The following is a 12,667-nucleotide window of genomic DNA, read 5'->3' as shown; positions in this document are numbered from 1 at the left end:
CCATGCATACCCAGTGTGTAGCTCCCACTTACAAGTGAGAACATGCAGTATTTAACTTTCTGTTTCTGAGTTATTTCACTTATGATAATGATTCCAGGTCCATCTATGTAAAACTGTACATTTAAAGGGCTCATATGATTAGGTTAGGCCCACCCAGATTATGTTTTTATTTTAACATCAACTCATTAGTGACCGTAACCACATAGGCAGGATTTCTTTGCTATATCACTTAACCTAATCATGGATGCAGCACTGGGGGTAGAGATCATTAGGGCCACCTACAGTTCTGTCCACCAGAGTACAAACTCTGGCCCCATAATTCACTCTCACTTGCAGAAAACATTTACCTGCTCCCCAAGGTTTCCAACAGTCTCATCCCATTATCACACTAGATAAAGTCCAGAATCTCACCAGCTCAAAAGCCCAAAACTCATTATCTACTTATCTGAATCAGGTGTAGATAAAGCTTCTGAGTGTCACCCATTAAGTACAGCTCCGGGGGCACAATTTGTCTCCACCTACACACCTGTGAAATAAAAGACACAAGGTATCTTTCTCCAATACTCCCAACACACAATGGTGGAAAGAATAACAGTTATAGAACTCAAGTCCAAAATTGGGGAAATGGAAGATAAAAATGAGTCATTTGTTTCAATCTGTTTTAAAACCCAGCTGGGCAAAATCCACCAGGTCTCAAAGCCAGGTAACCTGTGTCTCTCAGCTGCTCTGGGCTTTCATCTTCAACTTCTGGGCTCCTGCTTTAGCTCTTAGAGTCATGCTCCATTTTTCACAAAAGGTGACAGGTGTCTGCAGCTGGGGAATTTTATCAGTCTGCTTTTGCCATTTTGTAATATCTATATTCCATTTAGTCCTAGTTGGCATCTTTATTTTCTGCTAATGTGTTTTGCTAAAATATTTCCACTAATACAATGTTTTTTTCTAAAGTGTGTGGGCCTTGTGTGTATTTTCACTGGGTTTCTCTGCATTAGACAAAAGCTATACACACAAATCTTTCTCTAATAATCTCTTCTCTATCTTTGGCTTCTGCTTGGAGTGCTGAACATCAGTGTTTTTAAGCTTCCCAGAGGCTCTCTGGTTTGATTAGAAGATCTACATGGAACACTCTTAATCCCTTGGAAGAGTCATTATGTGGCTGAATACACTAGACCTCTGAGCTTTCCAGGGTTTCAGCAAAGAGCTGCACAAACACATAGCCTTTTCTCTATGTCATAATTTTGGCATCCATCTCTGACTTCTAGGGGTATTTTTTGCCACCTGGAGAGGCTAAACTTTTGAAATTATCAAGTCGTTGTCCCTTCAATAAGTCTTCCTTCAATATGTCTCTCTTCTATTACATTTTAACATAAAAAGCGAGAAAAAACCAAGCAGCACCTTCAACACTTTGCCTGGAAATTTCCTTAGCCATATATTCCAGTTTATTACTTATGAGTTCTGCTTTTTATGTAACAACTGGACACAATTTCACTAAACTTTCTGCAATTATATAACAAGGATCTCTTTTCTTCAGGTTTCCAATAACGTGTTTCTCACTTCCTTCTTGGCCCATGTCAGTAGTATCCTTAAAGTCCAGATTTCTACTAGCAATCTGTTTAAAGTGATTCAGCTTTTTCTATAATGCTCCTCACTTTTTTCTGAGACTTCACTGGCAGAGTCTTTAACACACATATCTCAGTCAACCAATCAAACTATTAGAGTCCTTTCTAACCCATCACATTAAAACACTGAGTCCATACTCTCAGTGAGCCTGTATCGGTAATTTCAGACTGATACAACTTTATATTCCTTCCACTTTGATGCCACACCCTTAAGATCCATTCCCACATATATTCCCCAGGTTTCTGTCACTATAAGCTAGAAACATCACATAGTTCTTTTGGTGTCCATCACACCTCTCTGTGGGTCACAACTTGTACTTCACCTTAGGATCTACTGGGACTTGAGCCTCACGATAGGTCTGTAGGTCCAGAGGAGGATCAGCAGTGCCTACAGAGTCACTAGGTCAGAAAAGCTCATCATAAATCTTCAGTAAAGGGGGGATAACCTCAGGCAGGGGGAAGAAGCTGCTTCTACTGTTGTACTGGGGGTCCCCAAGACCACTCCCCACCTCAGTGATTAGCTAGGAGGACTCAGCATACAGTTGTACTCACTGTTATGATGTATTACCTCAAAAGGATAAAAAAGCAAAATCAGCAAAGAAAAAAGGTCAATAGGACAAAGTCTGGAGGAAACTAGGCACAGCTTCCTAGAGTCCTCTCCCTGCAGAGTCACAGAGTCTGGACTAATTTCTCCAGCATCTAGTTGTGACAACACCTGTAAAATATCATCTACCAGAGAGACAGACCAGGGTTTTTATTGAGGGCTGTTCACACAACCACTGTCTGCTTAGCACATACCAAAATTCCAGAGTCCCAGAAGGAAAATCAATCTCAGCCTAGATCAAATTGTTTGCACAAACAGGTTAAACAGCATGAGCAACCGTTGCCATTTAGAGAATAGGGAAACTCTCCCAAAATCCAAGTTCCCAGAAATCAACCAAGGCTCAACCTTATAAGCAGACCTTTCTAAGGAGAGCATTCTCAGGCCTTGCTCTGTTAAAACTCTTTCCTACACAGCTGTCAATGAAGACATGGTAGAATTTAGGGGTTTGAGGCCCCCAGTTTGCTTGCATCTGTTCCTATGTCCATACTCCAGTTTTCAAAATCCCACTTCTTCCCTGTCAGTGCTCTAAATTTCACAAAAGACAAATTGTGAGTTAAGGAATTCAATTTGCTTTGTAATTCAGCCATGACAGAATCAGACTCTGAGTTTAATCATTTGCTACAACAATTGGGGGTGCTTCTGGCATTCGGTAGGAAGAAAATAGGGATGCTAGACATCCCACAAAATAACAAACTTCCCCTCATCCCATATGAATTTTGAATGCCCACTTGGATTTTCACATAGATGGAGCAACCTGCTTATAATGATCTGAGCCAATAATCTAACTCTTTACATGAAAATAGAAGGGATATTTTTACACGGGTTTAAAATTCATTGACTTTTCCAAGAATATATCTATTGTGTAAATTAAGAGGAGATTGTTCTCTGTTTTCCTTGGAACTTTACCAAGAGTGGCTCATCACTTTAGAAAATCACATTCCTGATGACAAAACTACTTGTGATGCTTGAGTCACAAAACCAACACTTGTATCGTCAGTCTGCATTCATGACTTGGGCATTCAAAATGATTGTGTGTGTCTGTGTGTGTGTGTGTGTGTGTGTGTGTGTATTTATTTCAAAATGTCAAATATAGAAACAAATTTTTAGTTGAATATTGGTTTCCTTTTTTCAAATTAAACCTTTTTATTTTAAGTAGGTACAATAATCTATTAATAGTTATCTCTGTCTCTTAGTGATATACTGTCTCTTCTTTTTTTTGTTATACTTTAAGTTCTGGGGTACATGTGCAGAACGTGCAGGTTTGTTATATAGGTATACACGTGCCATGGTGGTTTGCTGCATCCATCAACCCGTCACCGACATTAGGTATTTCTCCCAATGCTATCCTTCCCCCAGCCCCCAATTACCTGACAGGCCCTGTTGTGTGATGCCCGCCCCCCCACCCCCACCATGTCCATGTGTTCTCATTGTTCAACTCCCACTTATGAGTGAGAACATGCAGTGTTTGGTTTTCTGTTCTCGTGTTAGTTTGCTGAGAATGATGGTTTCCAGTTTCATCCATGTCCCTACAAAGGATATGAACTAATCCTTTTTTATGGATGCATAGTATTCCACGGTATATATGTGCCACATTTTCTTTATCCAGTCTATCATTGATGGGCATTTGGGTTGGTTCCAAGTCTTTGCTATTGTGAACAGTGCCGCAATAAACATACATGTGCATGTGCCTTTATAGTACAATGATTTATAATCCTTTGGGTATATACCCAGTAATGGGATTGCTAGGTCAAATGGTATTTCTAGTTCTAGATCCTTGAGGAATTGCCACACTGTGTTCCACAATGGTTGAACAATTTACACTCCCACCAACAGTGTAAAAGCATTCCTATTTCTCCACATCCTCTCCGGCATCTGTTGTTTCCTGACTTTTTAATAATTGCCATTCTAACAAGCATGAGATGGTATCTCATTGTGGTTTTGATTTGCATTTCTCTAATGACCAGCGATGATGAGCTTTTTGTCATGTTTGTTGGCCACATAAATGTCTTCTTTGGAGAAGTGTCTGTGTATATCCTTTGCCCACTTTTTGATGGGGTTGTTTGTTTTTTTCTTGTCAATTTGTTTAAGTTCTTTGTAGATTCTGGATATTAGCCCTTTGTCAGATGAGTAGATTGCAAAAATTTTCTCCCATTCTGTAGGTTGCCTGAGCACTCTGATGATAGTTTCTTTTACTGTGCAGAAGCTCTTTAGTTTAATTAGATCCCATTTGTCAATTTTGGCTTTTGTTGCCATTGCTTTTGGTGTTTTAGTCATGAAGTCTTTGCCCATGCCTATGTCCTGAATTGTATTGCCTAGATTTTCTTCTAGGGTTTTTATGGTTTTAGGTCTAACATTTAAGTCTTTAATACATCTTGAGTTAATTTTTGTATAAGATATAAGGAAGGGATCCAGTTTCAGCTTTCTGCGTATGATGAGCCAGTTCTCCTAACATCATTTATTAAATAGGGAATCCTTTCACCATTGCTTGTTTTTCTCAGGTTTCTCAAAGATCAGATGGTTGTAGATGTGTGGTGTTACTTCTGAGATCTCTGTTCTGTTCCATTGGTCTATACATCTGTTTTGGTACCAGTACCATGCTGTTTTGGTTACTGTAGCCTTGTAGTATAGTTTGAAGTCAGGTAGTGTGATGCCTCCAGCTTTGTTCTTTTTGCTTAGGATTGTCTTGGTTATGCTGGCTCTTTTTGGTTCCATATAAAATTTAAAGTAGTTTTTCCAATTCTGTGAAAAACTCAATGGTAGCTTGATGAGGATAGCATTGAATCTATAAATTACTTTGGACAGTATGGCCATTTTCACAATATTGATTCTTCCTATCCATGAGCATGGAATGTTTTTACATTTGTTTGTGTCCTCTTTTATTTCGTTGAGCAGTGGTTTGTAGTTCTCCTTGAAGAGGTCCTTCACATCCTTTGTAAGTTGCTTTCCTAGGTATTTTATTCTCTTTGTAGCAATTGTGAATGGGAGTTCACTGATGATTTGGCTCTCTGTTTGTTTGTTATTGGTGTATAGGAATGCTTGTGATTTTTGCACACTGATTTTGTATCCTGAGACTTTGCTGAAGTTGCTTATCAGCTTAAGGAGATTTTGGGCTGAGACGATGGGGTTTTCTAAATATACAATCATGTCATCTGCAAACGAGGACAATTTGACTTCCTCTTTTCCTAACTGAATACCCTTTACTTCTTTCTCTTGCCTGATTGCCCTGCCCAGAACTTCCAATACTATGTTGAATAGGAGTGGTGAGAAAGGGCATCCTTGCCCTGTGCCAGTTTTCAAAAGGAATGCTTCCAGTTTTTGCCCATTCAGTATGATATTGGCTGTGGGCTTGTCATAAATAGCTCTTATTATTTTGAGATACATTCCATCAATACCTAGTTTATTGAGAGTTTTTAGCGAAGGGCTGTTGAATTTTGTCAAAGGCCTTTTCTTCATCTATTGAGATAATCATGTGGGTTTTGTCATTGGTTCTGTTTATGTGATGGATTATGTTTATTGATTTGCGTATGTTGAACCAGCCTTGCATCCCAGGGATGAAGCCAACTTGATCATGGTGGATTAGCTTTTCAGTGTGCTGCTGGATTTGGTTTGCCAGTATTTTATTGAGGATTTTTGCATCGATGTTCATCAGGGATATTGGCCTGAAATTTTCTTCTATTACAACACATGTTGTGAAGAATTTGTTCACATGCTGCTTCAATTATGTATTTGCATACACAAAGCACCCTGAAAATAGTAGCTCAAAACAACAAAACTGTGCATTGTGCCTCATGGTTCTGTAAGTTGACTGGAATCAGCAGGATGGTTGTTCTGACCCACATAGTGTCACTTGCAGTCATCTGGAGGCTGACTGGGCTGGGACATTTAAGATGGGGCACACAGCACTTGCCAACCACGTCAGCTAGTAGCTTCACTTTGCTGCAGACTGGAGAGGCTCAGTTTCCCTCCAAATGGCCTTTCCATGGTGCTTGGGCTTCTCCCCTCATTATGTGGGAGTTCAAAGAGACAACGTTCCCAGTGTGGAATAGCTTAGCCTCAGAAGTTACAGAGCGTCACTTCCACTGTATTCTATGGCTCAAAGCAAATCACAGGTCCAGCCCAGATCCAAAGGGAAGGGAAAGAGGCTCCACTTTTCAAAGTGGGCGTGGCAAGGAATTTACAGCCATCTTTAACCATCACAATACATGACACATAAACTGGAGAATCTAATCACCAAATGAAAAACAAAACAAACAAACAAAAACAGAAAAACAGAAAAGCCCAGCCATTTTCCATGAGGTGGGTTAGTTTCATGCTGCTGCAACACCAGGTGGTGTGCATGAGAAATGCCACTGGCTCAAAGCAGTCTCCTGCTGAGGTGCTCCCGCCTGCTACCAAGCTGGCCCATGGTGAGCCCTGCAAGTGCACAGAGCTGGTCTCCTGAGTGTTAGACGTTCTTGATAGAAGTATCCATTACAGAGTCTCAAACATAAGCAATCATTTGGGTTATAAGAATCCAAGTATGCAAGTCAAAGAAAAGCCTTGAATATTGAGGAGTAGCTTGATATAATAAAATATTTGGAAAGACAAAGATCACGTGATATTGCAAAAGCATCGCACCTGTAGGAATCCACATTGCACAACATCAGGGAAGTGGCTTTGAGAGCAACAACGAAATGAAATAGTAGAGTTATCAGCTGTCTGAAATATGGCCAAAAATTACTTGCAGTGGGTTGAAGATGAAAACTACCACTGAATGCAGCAGAATTTTTATTTTAAACCAGTGAGAAGGCACCAAAATAGGCCAATGCCCATTCTTGTATGGAAATATTTCATTCCATAAATGACAGGCCTTTCCATCCACCCCTATATGGTTTGGCTGTGTCCCCACCCAAATATCATCTTGAACTGTAGCTCCCACAATTCCCATGTGTTGTGGGAGGAACTCAGTGGGAGATAATTGAATCATGGGGGTGGTTTTCCCCATACTGTTCTCGCGGTAGTGAATAAGTCTCAGGAGATCTGGTGGTTTTATAAGGGGAAACCTCTTTCACTTGGATCTCATTCTGCCTTGCCTGCCACCATGTAAGATGTCCCTTGCTCTTCCACCATGATTGTGAGGCCTCTCCAGCCATGTGAAACTGTGAGTCCATTAAACCTCTTTCTTTTATAAATTACTAAGTCTTGGGTATATTTTTATTAGCAGCGTGAAAACAGACTAATACACACCCCTTCTCCAAAACCACATCCACCCTCCAAACTGCATGTGTTTGTCAAGGTAAATGGTGTGTGTGTGTGTGTGTGTGTATATATATACATATATATATATATATATATACCTACATGCATATATATATACATATATATTTATTGACTGAGAATTTAAGGTGTCTCAAACTATGGCAGAATTTTAATAAAGTTTATTATTTATTTTGTAATGAATTAGTTACAAAATTATATAGCAGGTCCTGGAATAACATCATTTTATTTCAAAGTCATTTTGTTATAATGTTGAAGAGAAAAAAAAATGAATTCCCCCTGGTGGGGCCACCATCTGTGTGAAGTTTGCACATTCTCTCTAGGTCTGTGTAGGTTTTTTCTGGCTACTCCTGTTTCCTCCCACATCCCAAAGGTGTGCCTATGAGGTGAACTGCCATGTCTACACATCCCAGTATGAGTGAGTGCAGGTGGTGTGCACGCGCCCTGCGATGGGAGTGTGTCCTATTCAGGGCTGGTTCCCGCCTTGCGCCCTAAGCTTTGGAGATAGGCTTCGGCCACCCTCAACCCTGAACTGGAATAAGCAGGTAAACAATTCTCTTACTTGTTTTTATTAATTTGTCTTAAATGTGTTATAGCTTTTATTTTAATGTTTAATATTACATTTATTTTATTGTTTTAATGTTTAATATTACAAGTGTTTGGGTCTTCATTTAGAAGTTTGGTGATGTTTTTGCTATCAGAAATATGCTACAGGAACTTAACTCTTGTGGATATCAATTAGCCTATAGGGAAATTGGTTTCTTTCCATGCAGATTTCCTTACAGTCACTGTTTCCAAGAGCCTATGAACGTCATGAAAAACTTACTGTATAGGTGTTGGGTATTCTGTCACTAACCTCATTTCCCCACAAGCTCTGTTATTTTTATTATGCAAAATTCCATAGCAAGTGATTTTAGGAACACATTGCAGAAGAAATGACCATATATTGAATTTCATGTTATTTTATGAAGAATTATTTTCCTTTTGCTTCTCTATATTACTGTTAGGTATATGAATAATATATATGTTATATATGAACATATAGTCATACAAATGTATGTCACATATCTAGATCTGTTGTATTGTCCAGCAATTTCATAACTGGCTAGTAAAGGGGACCGTAAAAGACACATTTTTAAAGGAAGAAATTGGAAATAGAGCTGAGGAACCTCCACTCGGTGATTCCTGAGGTTACTGCACATGGCAGCTAAACCACTCGGCTGGGATACAAGAGGTCCTGTATTGGTTATCTATGGCAACCTAACAAATTCCCCTCACATTTAGCAGCTTAAAATAATGACTTTTTATCACCTGTCATAGTTCCTGTGGGTCAGGAATTCAGACAGGGTGGCTTGTCGCCGCCTCATGGTGTCTGGAGTCTCCACTGAGGCACTCGAAGCAGTAGCAGGGACCATCTGCAGGCACATAAACTGGAGAATCTAATCACCAAATGAAAAACAAAACAAACAAACTGGTGGGTGTGGCAGTCCACACAGGCTTCCGGTTTTTGGCTGGAACACCCACACATGGCGTCTCCTTGCAGGCTGGGCTTCCTCACAATGAGGTGGCTGGAAGCCAAGGAAAAGCACCCAAGAAAGCCAGGTAGAAGCCATATTGCCTTTTACGGCCTAGCTTGGAAATCCCACAGCATCACTTTCCCTGTATTCTATTGGTCCAGGCAGTAATAGGGGTGTCCCCAGGTGTGAGGGTGAGACTCCCTCACACCTCAGTGGGGGTTAGCATTGCACTGTAGGAAGAGTCATGGGATGGAGTATATATTAGTGTGACCATCTTTGCAAATACAACGTGCTCTAGCCCCCAAGCAAGGGCTTTGGGTAAAACAACGGCTAGAAAGATGAAAAAGATGATACAGGTAAACTTAAAAGAAACAAAACAAAACAGAACTTTGTAAGGGGATGCATAGAACTAAAGCAAGAGCAAAGCTGAATACTTCTGGAATATCATAGTGAATCGAAATCCCCTAGAATCTGTGATAAACACACACTGTTTATCTTGGAAGAAAAGAGTTTCAGGAATTTCTTTAAAAGTAACATTATGTATATTGCCTCACACGTGGACTTTATGCAAAACTCTCACTTGGCAATTTAGTTGTGGTGCGTTTCAGAAATAATCTCATTTGCTTTCATATCTTGTAGAAAGAATGAAAGAAAAGCCAGTTTGTTTAGTCAGTAACTCTTGCTTTGGACTCAGAGGCCTGGGGGAAAAGAGAGTGTGTATGTGCATATGTGTGTGTGTGTGAATGTGTGTGTATGAGTGTGTGTGTGTGGGTGCATGCAGAACAAAAGCAAATGCAATAAAATGAGAAGAGATGTGTTTCATTGTCCAGTTGCTTGCTTGTAATGCGAATAGCTTATGTTACTGGATGGACTGACGCCAGGAGCAACGAAGCCAATTGCTTCCCATCCCATGATGGGATGGGAAAACACTGGCCACTTCAGTCCATGCCACTGTGTGGCACCCTACTTTTCCTTGGGAACTGAAACTTGGTGCCTGGAGTTTCACAGAAAACTTGAGGTATTCTAACCACAAAAGTAAAACATGCTTCTGCCTGCAGTGCCCAGTGGAATAGTATAGCCCGGGCAGGCCACCCGAGAGACCAACAGCCACACTGCTCGTCCTACCCGAAGCCAGTAGGAAATGTTAGCCTTTGGAGCTCACTCAACACACAGTAGGCCTGTGATAAACCTTTGTGAATAGTGCATCAAGTTCCTAGCTGTCTTCCCTGAGCGGCAGAAACACAGGGCTGAAACACTTCCAGCCAGCCTGGGCCCACGTCTGCCAACAAGCCTAGGCATGTGACGCTCGTAACAATTCTGCATTTTCTACACGGCACAATTACCATCAGTGCCACAGTATGATAGAGAAGCCAAACAACTGCATTTGCAGATACCCTGAACTAACAAAACTTCATCCTCAAAACAGCTCGGTTCCTGTTTGCAATCATCAGTTTGCATAATCTGTTACCTGGAAGCAATATGAATTGCACAGCAGCTCTGGGAAATGAGCCGGGTAATTACATCTTCAGGAGCTGAGGACAAGATGTGACATTTTACCTACAGGGCACCAAACAAAGTCAACACGTTTAATTTTTATTCTGCTCCCACTGTCCTTCTGGCCTTTTGTTTGAAACTATCTTATGAAAATACAGCATTCAAACAGCCAGAAAGCCCTCAGAGAGACCACAAGAGAAATGATAATGAATTGTTTGTGAACAGCCCCATGGCCAGATTAGTTTTTATAAGATACAGCTTTTTCTACTACCCATCTTTGGCTCCCTCCATTATTTTTCAGCTTCCTGGGGTCCCATTTTCTGTTTGTTAGGGAAAGGTTTTTGTTTCATAGCTCTAATTGTGTGTCATGTCAAATAAATCCCAGAGGAGAGAACCACCATGTTGCCATCATTGTGTATAAATCGCGGGCCAACCACGAAAGCCATTTGGAAGTCTTACTCCCATTTTTTCGTCTTTCTAGAAAACCACATCTGGTCAGGAGCCCAATGTGTCCCACTTGGACAAGAATAGAAATCTCTCTTCTGGAATATGGTAAACACAGATTTTGTTTCCAAGTTAACACATAATGTAGTTCTATCATGTTTACAGACAGTAAGTTCTCAATATCATATTAAATATAGATTCTGTGCCAAAAGAATAGGGATCAACCTGCCATCTCTATTTCCAGGAATTAGTCTTTTTTATTCCTCTAGTGGAAACCTTTGAGGAATTTGCTCATTTTCCCCCTAAAGCTGTGAAGAAAAGTTAAAGGTCAAATGGGAGAATAGAATGAAAGAAGAAGAAAACAGAAACTCAAAGAAACCTAGACTCTTGAATTTGAACTCATTTTTTTTGCAAAATAATTGAATGAGTCAGTCCGAAATCATCAGAGGGCTCTCCACCTATTTCTCAATGAACTGAGAAGCATGGAGGATTCAGGGTGGGGCTAGGGAGGTGGAAACCCGTGCTTTGATTCGGGGAGGGGTAATGCTTCCAAGCTTCATTAGGAACTGAATAATGGCAAGGTGCCCAGGGAGCATGCCTGGATTCTGGCTCCTTGCCCAACCCTCACCCTGCCCCAGGGCAAACTCAGAAAACCAAGTCAGATCATCATAATGACGTGCATGGCTGCTGTTACCTGAGACAGAAGCCATGATGTCATCTTGTCATAATTGACTTCAGGTTTGTCACTCTCAGATCTTCTCTGGTTGGAGCCAATGGTTTCTTTCAGACCTGAGATATCCTGATGAAGCAGACCACACCTGCCCTCAGAGATGACCTCATGAGGAAGCTGAGTTGCATAACAAACATCTCTGCTGCTCAGCCACCTCCACTCTTTTTCAACAGACCTTGGAGATAGCACAGCACCCACACCAAAAAATCAGGAAGCTCTCTTATCAGCAATCTTTCTGTACCTATGAAATCAGACATTCCAACCATGGCAGAACCTCTTGAGTGGACCAGAGCTTCAGAGTCAGGAAAAGCTGGGGCCTAATGATGTTTCCAATCAAATCACTCTGCAGGGGATTTTCCATTTAACATATTGTGATTGTGCAGTAACATTAGTCTTTGCCATTTAATTTATTAAATTTTAAAATCTTGTAATATCCTCAACACCGTCTTTGTCTCGATTTATACATATAACATATACATTTTTATTACATATTACAAAAAATTGATATATATGAAGAACTCTGTGTATTTAAATGCCAATCACTGGTACACAGGCTTGAGGAATGTAATATCCAGGATTCAGTTTAGGAAACCAAAGTAATTCTAGGTACTTGATTGAAGAAGGTTTAATATTTGGAATTTAGTGTTTTAAAAATTATTGAAGAGGCTGGGCACGGTGGCTCACACCTGTAATCCCAGCACTTTGGGAGGCCGAGGCTGCCAGGTCATGAGGTCAAGAGATTGAGATCTTCCTGGCCAACACGATGAAACCCCATCTCTACTAAAAATACAAAACTTAGCTAGGCATGGTGGTGCACACCTATAGTCCCAGCTACTCGGGAGGCCGAGGCAGGAGAATCACTTGAACCCAGGAGACAGAGGTTGCAGTGAGCCAAGATCGTGCCGCTGCATTTCCAGCCTGGGCGACAGAGCAAGACTCCATCTCAAAAAAAAAAAAAAATTATTGAAGAAGCAGGTTTTAGGCTGTGACTCTTCAAATGACCCTC

General features: G+C 40.7%; 1 long non-coding RNA gene across 3 annotated transcripts; it reads left to right on the top strand.

The window, feature by feature from the left end:
- Nucleotides 1–7,277: 7,277 nt before the first annotated feature.
- On the top strand, nucleotides 7,278–12,101 carry LOC130541793 (uncharacterized). Of its 3 annotated transcripts, none has more exons than XR_008955916.1 (4): nucleotides 7,278–7,360; nucleotides 7,850–8,021; nucleotides 10,969–11,039; nucleotides 11,670–12,101. It is a non-coding gene; the product is annotated as an uncharacterized LOC130541793 (long non-coding RNA). The 3 variants fall into 3 exon arrangements; XR_008955917.1 differs by having other exon boundaries at nucleotides 7,800–8,021; nucleotides 11,719–12,101; XR_008955915.1 differs by having other exon boundaries at nucleotides 7,800–8,021; nucleotides 11,685–12,101.
- Nucleotides 12,102–12,667: the final 566 nt, after the last annotated feature.

Source organism: Pan paniscus, chromosome 11 (assembly GCF_029289425.2).
Source record: "Pan paniscus chromosome 11, NHGRI_mPanPan1-v2.0_pri, whole genome shotgun sequence".
NCBI lineage: Eukaryota > Metazoa > Chordata > Mammalia > Primates > Hominidae > Pan > Pan paniscus.
Note: the sequence above shows the minus strand (reverse complement) of the source record. Positions and strands in the feature narration are given on the sequence as shown.